This window comes from Haliotis cracherodii, unplaced genomic scaffold (genome assembly GCF_022045235.1).
Source record: "Haliotis cracherodii isolate W230 unplaced genomic scaffold, xgHalCrac1.p SCAF_12, whole genome shotgun sequence".
NCBI lineage: Eukaryota > Metazoa > Mollusca > Gastropoda > Lepetellida > Haliotidae > Haliotis > Haliotis cracherodii.
The window spans coordinates 2,541,221-2,554,024 of record NW_027266267.1 but is presented as its reverse complement, the minus strand read 5'-3'; positions in this window follow the sequence as shown (position 1 = coordinate 2,554,024).

Sequence of the window (12,804 nt, the reverse complement as noted above, 5' to 3'; positions counted from 1 at the left end):
ATATGTAATACCCGGTAGGACAAAATCTCCTTCCTGGTCAGTATTAAAATAACTGGGAAACTCATTGAACCATTCCTGGTAGCTTATTGACATAAACACGTTGAAGCTTTCATAACCGTTTTGCCAGCAAAATGTCCTCATATTTCTGGGGAGACCATATGGAATCTAAATGATATTATTTAATATGATTGAAATATTTAGAAAGGTTTCAAAATTACCAACTTAAGACAGATAACATATATTTAATAAACCCATTACTAATGGAGAACTGAACTTGTTATCTCATGCTCTGTCATCATTGACATTAATATTTGCAAGACAAAGCAACAGTAAGAGTTATCCTCCCTTTACAACTTGATCAAAATGGTCGTCTGGTCCTTGCTGTTGAAGGCCAAGTGGCTGAAGTTTCTAAAATAATATTTCTTTGAAAGACGAGAATGTGTAGGTAAGTCATTATACCTTTACTTTTTACCTTTTTTTTCTGTGTTTTCTATCAAGGCAGGTACAGACCTAGCACAATGTCATACATTGTGCAGTCAGTCCCTCCATGATGATCAGTTAGCCTATTACAGATGTGAAGGGGACGAAGCTTTTTTTAAAACTATGTAGTTTCATATGCAAAGCTTATTGTCAAAGCACATGTTTCACAAAGGTTGTAAATGTGAATGACAATGTTCAGAAAACAAAACTCTCAAGATTCCTTCATTCTTGAAAGCATAACATTTATGCCACTTCTGGTTGAGGGGATGTGAGTAATAATATAGTCAACAATCTCTTAACATTAGCAATATTGACCCATAGTATTCAGATTCTCCTCACAAATTTGAAATGTTATTTATTATCATCAGTGAAGAAGAAATCTTAAGCTTTCATTAATTGTAGATTTTAAAGGTGTTATCCCATTTCTGGTCAAGGTAATATGAATAATAATATAGTAAAAAAAATCTTTTAAAATTAGAAATCTTGACTCAAAGTGTTCAGGCTTTGCTCACAGGTTTAAAATGTTATTTACTGTCATCAGCCAAGAAGAAATCTTAAGATTTCATTAATTGTAGATTTTAAAGGTGTTATCCCATTTCTGGTCAAGGACAGATGAGTGATGATATAGTAATAAATCTCTTTTAAAATTAGAGGGGGCACAGGTCTATGGCGCCGCGATTCACTGTGCAGAGTTGCGTCCCTTGGATCCGCCAGCAACCTATAATGGTTGGTTCGAATTAAGACACAACGTGATATAACTGGAATAATGTTAAAAGCGGTGTTAAACCCAACTCACTTAAAAATTAGAAATATTGACCCATTGCATTCAGATTCTGCTCACAAGCTAGAAATGGGCTTTGCTATCAGCAGCCAAGAGAAAATCTTAAGATTCCATTAATTGTAGATTTTAAAGGTGTTATCCCATTTCTGGTCAAGGTTATATGAATAATAATATGGTAGAAAATCTCTTAGAATTAGAAATATTGACCCATTGCATTCAGATTCTGCAAGTTTCAAATGTTATTTACTAGTCATGAAGAAATCTTCAGATTCCGTTAACTGTAGATTTTATAGGTGTTATCTTATTTCTGGTCTAGGGGATATGAGTAATAAAATAGCAAAAAATCTTTTAAAATTAAAAATATTGGTCAATAGCATTCAGATTCTGCTCACAAATTAGAAATGTGATTTACCATCAGTAGCCAAAAGAAAATCTTAAGATTACCTTAATTGTAGAGTTTAAAGGTGTTATCCCATTTCTGGTCAAGGCAAGATAAGTAAGGATATAGTCAAAAATCTCTTAAAATTAGAAATATTGACCCAAAGCACTCAAAATCTGCTCATAAGTTTGAAATATGATTTACTATCATCAGCCAAAAGAAAATCTTAAGATTCTATTATTTGTCGAGTTTGTAGGTTTTATCCCATTTCTGGTCAAGGTTATATGAATGATAATATAAATTTTAGTAAAAAAATATCTTAAAATTAGAAATCTTGACTCATAGCCTTCAGGCTTTGCTCACAGGTTTGAAATGTGATTTACTATCATCAGCCAAGAAGTAATCTTAAGATTCCATTAATTGTAGATTTTATAGGTGTTATCCCATTTCTGGTCAAGGTCATATGAGTATTAATATAGCAGAAAATCTCTTAAACTTAGAAATATTGACCCATAGCATTCAGAATCTGCTCACAAGCTAGAAATGGGATTTACTATCCGCAGCCAAAAGAAAATCTTCAGATTCCGTTAACTGTAGATTTATAGGTGTTATCCCATTTCTGGTCGAGGGGATATGAGTAATAAAATAACAAAAAATCTCTTAAAATTAGAAATATTGACCCACAGCACTCAGGTTCTGCTCACAAGTTTGAAATGTGATTTGCTATCATCAGCCAAGAAGAAATCTTAACATTCCATTAAGTGTAGATTGTATGATGATATTGTGTATAAAATGTCCTAGGTTGATTATGACCTGTGAACATCTGTATAGATTGATGTATTACCACCTTCCATGGAAATGTGTATTTGTCTATTTCTAGACTTGCTAAAGCCAAACTGGGGAAAGTGGAAATTGATACTTTATACTGAAGGGTTCATTGGTCTGTTGAGGGCTCAAACAACTGAATACAGGCGAGCTACTGCTAGCACTGACCTGACACACTAGCCATAAACATGTCACAAGATGATTCCCTAATTACTACTGACTAGTTGTCTGTTCAGATCTCTTACTGCTCAGGAGATTGTTGATACTTGAATTCCAAGGAGGAACTATCTCTATGAAGGGTGTGAGAACCTCAGTGTAAATTTAAGCAAGGTCATTATCTCATATTGTTAATGTTGTAGCAGAAAAAAATAATTTTACTTTACTGGAATTATTTGAATTATACCTTGCTTCAAACCATCCATTCTGTCATTAGCCTTAGATATGTACGAACCCATGTAATCCTGTGACACATTAAAAGCTGCTTCTTCAGCTCTCATTCTGTTTGATAAGATATTGATATGTTGTCGTATTATGTTCACGTCACTGTCAGGGCGGCACCAAATAAATTGTGTGAGAATTCACCAATAAAAGGTAGCAATGCTGTCTTGGAGCGAGTTTGAGAACCAACAATTTGACCTTGAAGAATAATGTTTCTGATCAAAGTAACCCCTGCTAACTTGTCTTTGAAAGTGTCGTCATGTACGCGATAAGTAAAATTCAATATAGCCCTCATATTTTCATCACAGGACATATGAATCGCCTGAAGACTAATTCTTACTAATACTTTGTGCACCATGTCTGAACTCCTGAAGCAAAGACAAAAAGAAACTATTCTGCCTGACATAGATTATCAATATGTACATTTTACCTCAACATTCCAGTATATCTCTATACATTAACTATGGTAATAAGCAGTACTTCTTTGTTCTTGTTTCATTTGCCAGGTACTATACTCAACAACAAAAGTTCCTGTGACACCAATATTTTAGTGTATTTTTCAAACAAGTAAAGTTTGGTTTTCAATATTGTAGTACATGTATGGAATCTAGTCACAAAAACGCAACTGCTACAGAAAAGCATGCATTCGATGCACAAGTTGACTTTTATGCAAGCCCCATGCATTTCACTACCCAAGAATGGGTATAAAAACATGTGTGTTAACTGGATTCCATGTGCATTGTTTAGCATCGTTCTGACAACAACTACTCAGAAAAATAACATAATTACGCAATTATTCCACATTTCGAAATGCCACGCTTGTCCGAAAATGAGCGCCTGTGAGCAATTTGGTGTTTATGGCAACATTGGCAACAGGCGAATGCAGTCAGAGACCATCCTCAGAGTGGCAGGCCATGCGTAACCAATAATCGTCAAGACAACTTGATTCGAACAACACACCCACGAAATCGATTCCAGCCAGCAACAGTGACTGCAAGAAGCATCCCTGGCCTTTGACGAATATCTTCACAAACCGTACGTCACCACCTCAGATGTGCAGGGATTGTCGCCAGAAGACCCGCCAGACGTCCAATTTTGACAGGAAACCACCGTCAAGCACGTCTACAGTGGGGCAGACAGCGTCTACGCTGGACGGCCATGCAGTGGGGACAAGTTCTATTCACTGACGAGTCTCGTTTTCACCTCAGCCAAAGCGATGGACGGATTCGTGTGTACCTACGTCGAGGTGAATGTTACTTCAATCGTTGTTTTATGGAAGAAGATTGGTTCGGGGGCGGCAGCGTTATGGTATGGGGTGGGATTACAGCAAGACAGAGGACCTTTTTGATACTGGTAGAGGGAAATCTCAATGGACAGCGCTACCGCGCCGAGATCACTGGCCCTGTTGTTCTACCGTTTTGTCGTCGTCATGGCCCAGGCATTACCTTTCAACATGACAATACCCGGTCTCATATTGTTCGACTTGTTCAGGATTCTCTTCAACAAACCAACGTAATTGTCATCCCCTGGCCGGCTCGCTCCCCTGATCTCTCACCAATCAAGCACATATGGGATGAGATGGATCGACGCCTTCGACGTCAACCACATGTTCCACAGACACAGAAGGAACTTCAAACATGCTCCAGCAGATATGGACAGATATCCCACAGGACTTTGTGCGACGCCTGGTTTATTCCATGAGACGAAGACGCGTTGCTTGCATTGCAGCCAGAGGTGGACACACACACTATTCATGTGTAAATTGACATTTTGGCATGTTCATGTTTTTTTTATGAAATCCCGCATTTTCTGAAGTCAATCAATCAATCTTTATTGTATGAAGGGCCATTCGCCCATATACACATACAGATAAACAATATCATTTACAGCTGTACAGCGCATTATATAATTATTGGATAACTAATATGATGCTTGACATGTAATAGAGGTATTGTAATAACAGTGGTAATAACCACAGTGGCAGCAGTAGTTGTATAAAATACAAAAGGAATGGAATGGAAATATGAAGTTTTACGTCGTAAAGGCTTTCAGCCATAGCACGACGTTCAATACAAAAGGATCTATCAGTAATATACTCATCATGTCAAGACAGTTTGACAATTTAAATATATATGCATTTCTAGTAGAAACAAACAGACAAAAATGAAATGTAGATACTCCTGATCTAGATGCGAAAGTTTCAAAAACAACTAATTATTTCTGGACATATCGGATTTACTAAGTAATTTACTACGCACTCGTAGACTTTGATAGATGTATTGTAATATCTTAGTTAATTTTTTACTAGGGATACCATTAAAAGATAATATTTTGTTCATGGAATAGTGGTTCTTAGTGATATCAGGCATATATTTCAATCTTAGGTTGTCGTAAATTGGACATATAAACAAAAAGTGTAATTCGTTTTCAATATGGTTTTCGCAGAATGGACAAAAACGCATATCCTAAGGAATAGAGGAGAAGCGACCCCTGTTGCACATCAAACCCTAGCCTGAGTTTAATAAATGTGTCTCTAATTTTTCTCTCTGGTATAGTGTGCAGGTAAACCTCTGGTGTTAGACAATATTTAAAGGTTTTATAGACGTCGTAGCGTGTACTGTTATCTAGTGACGACCTCCAGTTTTGAGTAAACATATCAATTGCTACCTGCTTAAAAGAGCTAAGAAAATACATTTTGTCTCCAACGCTTTGATTTAGCCAAACATATCCAAATCCGTGAGAGAAGAGTAAATGCTTAATGTTTGATGCCCAGGTTACGTAACCAACACTATCACGATGGACAAGCATTTCGTAGCATTTTCTTGGGATTCGTTCCTGCGACATCTCTGTTATTTTGAGCCAGTATCTGAGTAAACGTAAATATGAACAAATATATTATGGGTATCCACCACATTCGCCATAGACCATATGACTTGGAGCTGATTCAGAAACATTTAGTATGACAAATTAAACCATTTGAACATTTACAGGAGTCTTTTATCTGTTGCAAACGGAAATTGTTTCAGATTTGGTAAAAAAACATAACTTTGCATTAAATCTTATTTAATGTCACAGGAACTTTTGTTGTTCAGTATATATTATTACTTATATGGCCTCGACCAGAAAAAGGGAGAACACCTGTAAAATGTACAGTTAATGGAATCTTAAGATTTTCTTTCACCTGATGATAGTAAATAACATTTCAAACTTGTGGACAGAATCTGAATGTAATAGGTCAATATTTCTAATTTTATGAGATTGTATACTGTATTATCATATAATGGGCAGGTTTCTCGGCAGGATAAAGCCAATGGATAAAAACAATATCCGTTGGGGTCATATGCGGATAGAGATGCAAATATCAAAGTTCAAGTTGGGACTACTTTCACTGTTTATAAACAAACATGGCATCGCCCTTGTCATTCGGCGATCAAGTCAGAATTAACCATCGGGAATCTGGAGAAATATCAATTACTATGTATCTAACAAGCCAAGGCTTGCTAAATACAATGTTTATTCCTAATACAGGATATTTACCATCCCAAAACACACTCGCGTGATAACCTCTATTTATCACTCATATCACCTCAACCATAAGTGGGAGGGATCGGGTAGCCTAGTGGTTAAAACATTGGCTTGTGACGCCGAAGACCAGGGGTTGATTCCCAATATGGGTACAATGAGTGAAGCCCATTTCTGGTGTCCCCAAATGATATTGCTGGAATATTGCTAAAAGCAGCATAAAACCATAGTCACTTACTCGCTCAACCATAAATAGAATAACACCTTTATTAAGATTTGTTCTCGGCTGATGATAATAAATAACATTTCGCACTTGTGAGCAGAATGTGAATGCAATGGGTTAATACTGTTAATTTTACAAGATTTTTGACTATATTAAGATTCATATTGCCTCGACCAAAAATGGAATAATGCCTTTAAAATCTACAATTAATGGAATCTTAAGATTTCTTCAAGACTACTGATAGTAAATTCTTGTGAGCAGAATCTGAATGCAATGGGTCAATATTTCTTATTTTAAGAGATTTTTTACTATATTATGACTCGTATCACCTTGACCAGAAATGGGATAATGCCTTTAAAATCTTCAGTTAATGGAATCTTAAGATTTCTTGTTGGCTGCAGAAAGTAAATAATAGTTCACACTTGTGAGCAGAATGTGAATGCAATTGGTCAATATTTCTAATTGTAAGAGATTTTTGACTATTTTATGATTCATATCACCTTGACCAGAAGTGGGATAATGCCTTTAAAATCTACAATTAATGGAATCTTAAGATTTCTTGTCGGTTGATGATAGTAAATAATATTTTGCTCTTGTGGACAGAATCAATGTAATGGGTCAATATTTCTAATTTTAAGAGATTTTTGACTATATCATAACTCGTATCAACTTGACCAGAAGTGGGATAATGCCTTTAAAATCTACAATTAATGGAATCTTAAGATTTCTTGTCGGTTGATGTTAGTAAATAACATTTCAAACCTATGAACAAAGGTCTAAATGTAATGGGTCAGTATTTCTAATTTAAGAGAATGTTTTGACTATATTATGACTCGTATCACCTTGACCAGAAGTGGGATAATGCCTTTAAAATCTACAATTAATGGAATCTTAAGTTTTCTTGTCGGTTGATGATAGTAAATAATATTTTGCTCTTGTGGACAGAATCAATGTAATGGGTCAATATTTCTAATTTTAAGAGATTTTTGACTATATTATAACTCGTATCAACTTGACCAGAAGTGGGATAATGCCTTTAAAATCTACAATTAATGGAATCTTAAGATTTCTTGTTGGTTGATGATAGTAAATAATATTTCGCACTTATGAGCAGAATCTTAATGTAATGGGTCAATACTGCTATTTATAAGAGACCTTTTACTATATTATCACTCATGTCCCTTTGACCAGAAATGGGATAGCCCTTTCACATGTACAAATAATGGAATACTTGTAGCTGATTTTTATTAATTATTGATTAGATATTTACCCTTGTGTTACTGTAATCAAACCGTGCAGAAACGGCATAACACCTTTAAAAATTATTAACTGTTGAATATTTATAATTAATTCTAGCTTTTGAAAGTGATTAGGACCACAAACTTAGCAAATATTGAGGGAGGCCATGATTGGTACTTTTATAGGGAATATTATACCAGTAAGTGTGTTACACAAGGAGTGTCAGAATTCAGAAATTCTTGTATTTACCCAGTGAGGGTGAAGGTAATACATGGATTCTTACATGAGTTTTGTAAAACAGAATATGTACTGTGTTTATCCACGTTTATCCATGTAATGCCAATCGCCAAGCACGGGTACTATCTTATTCTGTGTATTTTACCTTCCGCTGTCAGGGGTGCGATTGGTTAGCCTATTGGTCAAAGCGTTCGCTCGTCACGTCATGATACTCCAGGAATGCTGCTACAAGCAGTGTAAATACATATTCACCCACTTACTCACTCCTTCTGCAGACGTCTATCCACTAGACCACTAAGGCAGTTGATTTCGTGTAGAAGGGGTCCCCAGCAACACATGCTTAATTTTAATTGTCTTACTAGGTGACTTCATGGATCGGAGGTTCAGCGTCCTCCGACGTGCTGGATGTTTGCTTATAATATCAATCACTATTTTGCTCTCTGCCCATGTGGACCAACATTTTACTGCAAGAACCAGTAACAGCAAAGCTGACCATGCAGGTAACAATCCCTTGATCGGATGGGGAGTCCGGCTTAGAATCGTATAATGAGAGGCGACTAACGAGCCTCGGGTAGTCAGGTTCGTTATTTGGTTGATTGCGAGACATCGTACATGTCGGCGTGGGACGTTGTTCATACTTAAACCAATCGTTTATTTACATGTATTGATATCGGGGTACATGACACACAATTAACGAAGTCACTATACAAGCATGCCCACCCGGTCCATCGATTGTGGTGCCCGTGAAGACCCGGGGTAAAATAGGTCTTGTCAGCAATCCATGCTTGCCCTAAAAGGCGACTATGCTTTTCGTAAAAGGCAACTAACGGGATCGGGTGGTCTGGCTCACTGACTTGGTTGATGCATGTCATCGTATCCTAAATGCATGGATCGATGCTCATGATGTCTATCACTGGATTGTCCGTGTTGTCTGGTCCAGACTCGATTATTTACAGACCGCCGTCATATAGCTGGAATATTGCTCAGTGCGGCGTTAAACAACCAACCAACCAACCATCGATTGTCGCCTAACATGACAAGCGAAGCGGTGGGTATATTTTAAGCAATGCCCAACATAGACATACACAATGCACTGTCGATGGATCATCGTGATTTTAGGCTAGATATATAAATATATAATTTCGACTTGCTTCAATATATCTTTCCTTTATTTCAAATTGAAGCTGCCTGGTTCCTAAAACACTATGGAGTAACTATATACTCCTTTCTGTTAGGTCTGGTTTACCGGTGCATGCATGCATGCATGAGGAGTCATATCCGTCTTACCGCTTATATCTGTTAGTTATACATTTATATTTATACATTTATTATAAATTTGCACACCAAACTTCTGAGCTTGCATTACCTGCATCATGTATATGTGATAGGGTTAAGTTAAGGAGGTATTTGAGGTTATCACTAACTTGTATATGTGGGTAGAATGCCATTCTGAAACAATCGTCAATATCCAGCTTGGATACTTCTTAGCATGTTTCAAAGCTCACATTGGTCTGCATCTACAGCATTCTGAAGTATGTATAATATAATACATCTGATACAAACCGTCTATCGTTATCTATCGTTCTGAGTGACGTATAGTTTATATCCGATATACATACTCCCCTGCGTCTTTCATTTATAATGATGTATATAACATGTCTGATATACAACACCCCGCGTTTCATTCTGAGTAATGTATATTTTATGTCCGATGTACCTGTGTACTTCCCCGTAACTTTGTAAAGAAGAATTATAAAACACTTTCATCTTGTGTAATTTTCGCCTCAATCTTCTGGCAAACCATATACAATTAACCCATCGAACTAATTAAAAGAAATGGAAAGAGCTTGTCTAAATGCAGAGGCAAGTGAAATCATTGTTTTGAAATTATATAAATATGATTTCTCACATCTACTCATGTGTGAATTACAAGGATTCCCTTCAGCACAGTTACATTAGATAAATTAGTGAGGATACATGTTTTGCATTTCTATTCACATCGTGTGATTGGAGGAGACCACACGTTAAATTGGGCCACAAACAACAGAATACGGAAAATTGTTTACAGTTACAAACAAAACAAAATCTAAATGGAATGCATAATGTGTCGGGGCTCTTTTATTTAACGGCCACAATCCGAAATATTTCAGAGACCCCTCGAGTTACCGCTTTTACTTTTGTAATATGACCGATTCCATTACATTCTATACACTATTGTGACCACAATGTGATGTAGAAACACATCCTTGATTTCAATTATTGATCTAATTATAACATAATTTGTTAAAAGAAATATCGCACAGACACTGTGACATTTGTGCATAAATGTGAATTGCCGCACAGAAAGGCGTGTGAATATTTGTCAAGTACAAAATAACAAAATAATAATAATTACTAAAGATGTTTCCAATTTATAGTGAAGAATTTAATGTGCGTTATTTATTTGGAATGGGACATGGAAATATACAAAAGATCATATTCAGTACGGTCAGTTAGAGGGTTAGTCGTAGTATTTTTCTTGTGTGATACTTTTTATGTATTTGTGTATTTCTAATTCTTAAAGTTAGAAATAAGTTGTGCTTGTTTTATTGCTAATCAGGTTGTGTATTGAATCCACAGTTCAGTGTATTCTGGTTACGATTATTTTATATGATAAAGTATTATAAAGCAGTTTCTTTAATTGATAAATAGCTAATTTATCCTAGGCTATTATCATCTTAACTTGAACATTAACTAAATAAAACTAAACCCTAAATAAACTGTAGTAATTCTATACCTCATATCACATTAAGGTAATCGTGTTAATTGTGTATAAGAATGTATGCATATGTGTGAAAGTGCATTATTTAAGTAATTTGAACAATCCTTATTTTAAATACCTATTTTACTTATGTGTTGTGTATAATTATAGTGTAAATAGTATCTGCATTAGTTTATACTTTGTCAATGCAGATGCAACTATTACAATCGTGGAAGCCTTGGTGACACGGCACAAGTTTCATCAATGTATTGTTTATGTGTTATTCATGAATGTATAAATGTATGTATCTATATATATGCTGACGTATATCTTTTTAATTATCATGTAGTATTATACTTGTCTAGTGTTATGACAGTAGACATGGTTTATGTTTAGTTTAAACTGATTATAGGGTCATAAGCAGATATGATATATATATCATTGTGCAGGTTACCTCCTACATGAGTAACATAGGTTTCTCGCTATTTTAAGTTCATATAATTGAATGTCCATTAGATTTAAGGCCATTATGTATATTATAACAATTTCAATGTTCTATGTCTTGTATGCAGTATGTCTTATTATTTATACATTGTTGCAGGCCGTATTTATTCGCCTTTCTCTTCTGAGAGAATAAACAGCCATCAGCTCACACCCTGTAGCCGTTTGTTGTGTGTTAACCACCCCGACAACTAGATGCTACTACATATATTGTTATGGTTTGGGTAATGATGTCGCTCTGCCACTACTTTGGGTCATTTCCATAATATTATGCTCCTTGCATTTGCAATTGGCCAATCAGCCTCAGTTTCAGTTAAAAGTGTTGTCATGTCGTCACAATGTCATAACGCAATTACACAATATCGGTCTGTTGTCATACCATCATATTGTCATATGAAAATATTACTCTGTTACCATGTTGTTCTTTTGCCGTATCATCGTATCGCATGACCATATCGCTTTATGGCTTTTTGCTTCGAATTCATCGTGATAACATGTCATGTTATCACCATTACATGTCGTTCTATCCCTATGTCGTGTCACGCTATCAACTTGTCGTGTCGTACTATCGCTGCATCGTCTAATTCTTTTGTTTTGTCATTGTGTTTCGTAATATCGCTTTGTCGCGCGATATTGTGTGGACTTCTTGGAGTGATAAGGCAAGGACCCCTCTCAGTGACCATCTTCTTATAACATGTTGAACAAAATGCAGGAGTGCAAGAGAACTACCACAACAGGAATACTTCTGTCACACTTTTACGATTCGATTCCTGATCTGGCTTGAACGTTGTTGACTGCGTCGTCAAAACACTCACTCGCAGGGATGAAAAAGAACTTCCTTGAAGCCATCTGACACAAACATGAACTTTGAAACATTCTTTCTGATATATTCTCACTAACAAAACAAGGATCCTGTAAAACAAGGATGTAAAATCTTGCTGTACATGTATATGTAGGCCTTATCAGTGACGGGATGTTCTCTCCCTCAGATGCGGAATGATTTTCCCGCCAGCCATCTCTATAGACATTTAGGATCTTCATCCTTTGTTGTGATAGGAACCAGGAACAGACTATGGAGAGGATGATTTACAAGTGCTTCAGTTTGGTGGTTCTTTTGACGGTACTGCAGAGTGGCATGGGGAAGTATCTCTGTTGTGCTTTTATTACCCCAGTATCTGCAATAAAAAAACATCCTTTACCAGAGTAAATATCGTTTTGGAATTTATAGATTAACTGTATTAGTACAAAAAATGACATGCCCTTTAAATCGTCTTTTCACTCAGCATCGAATTCCACACAGTGGGGGATGTCAAGTGAGTGAGTGAGTATGGTTTTACGCCGCTTTTAGCAATATTCCAGCAATATCACGACGGGGGACACCAGAAATGGGCTCCATACATTATACCCAGTTCGGGAATCGAACCCGGATCTTCGGCGTG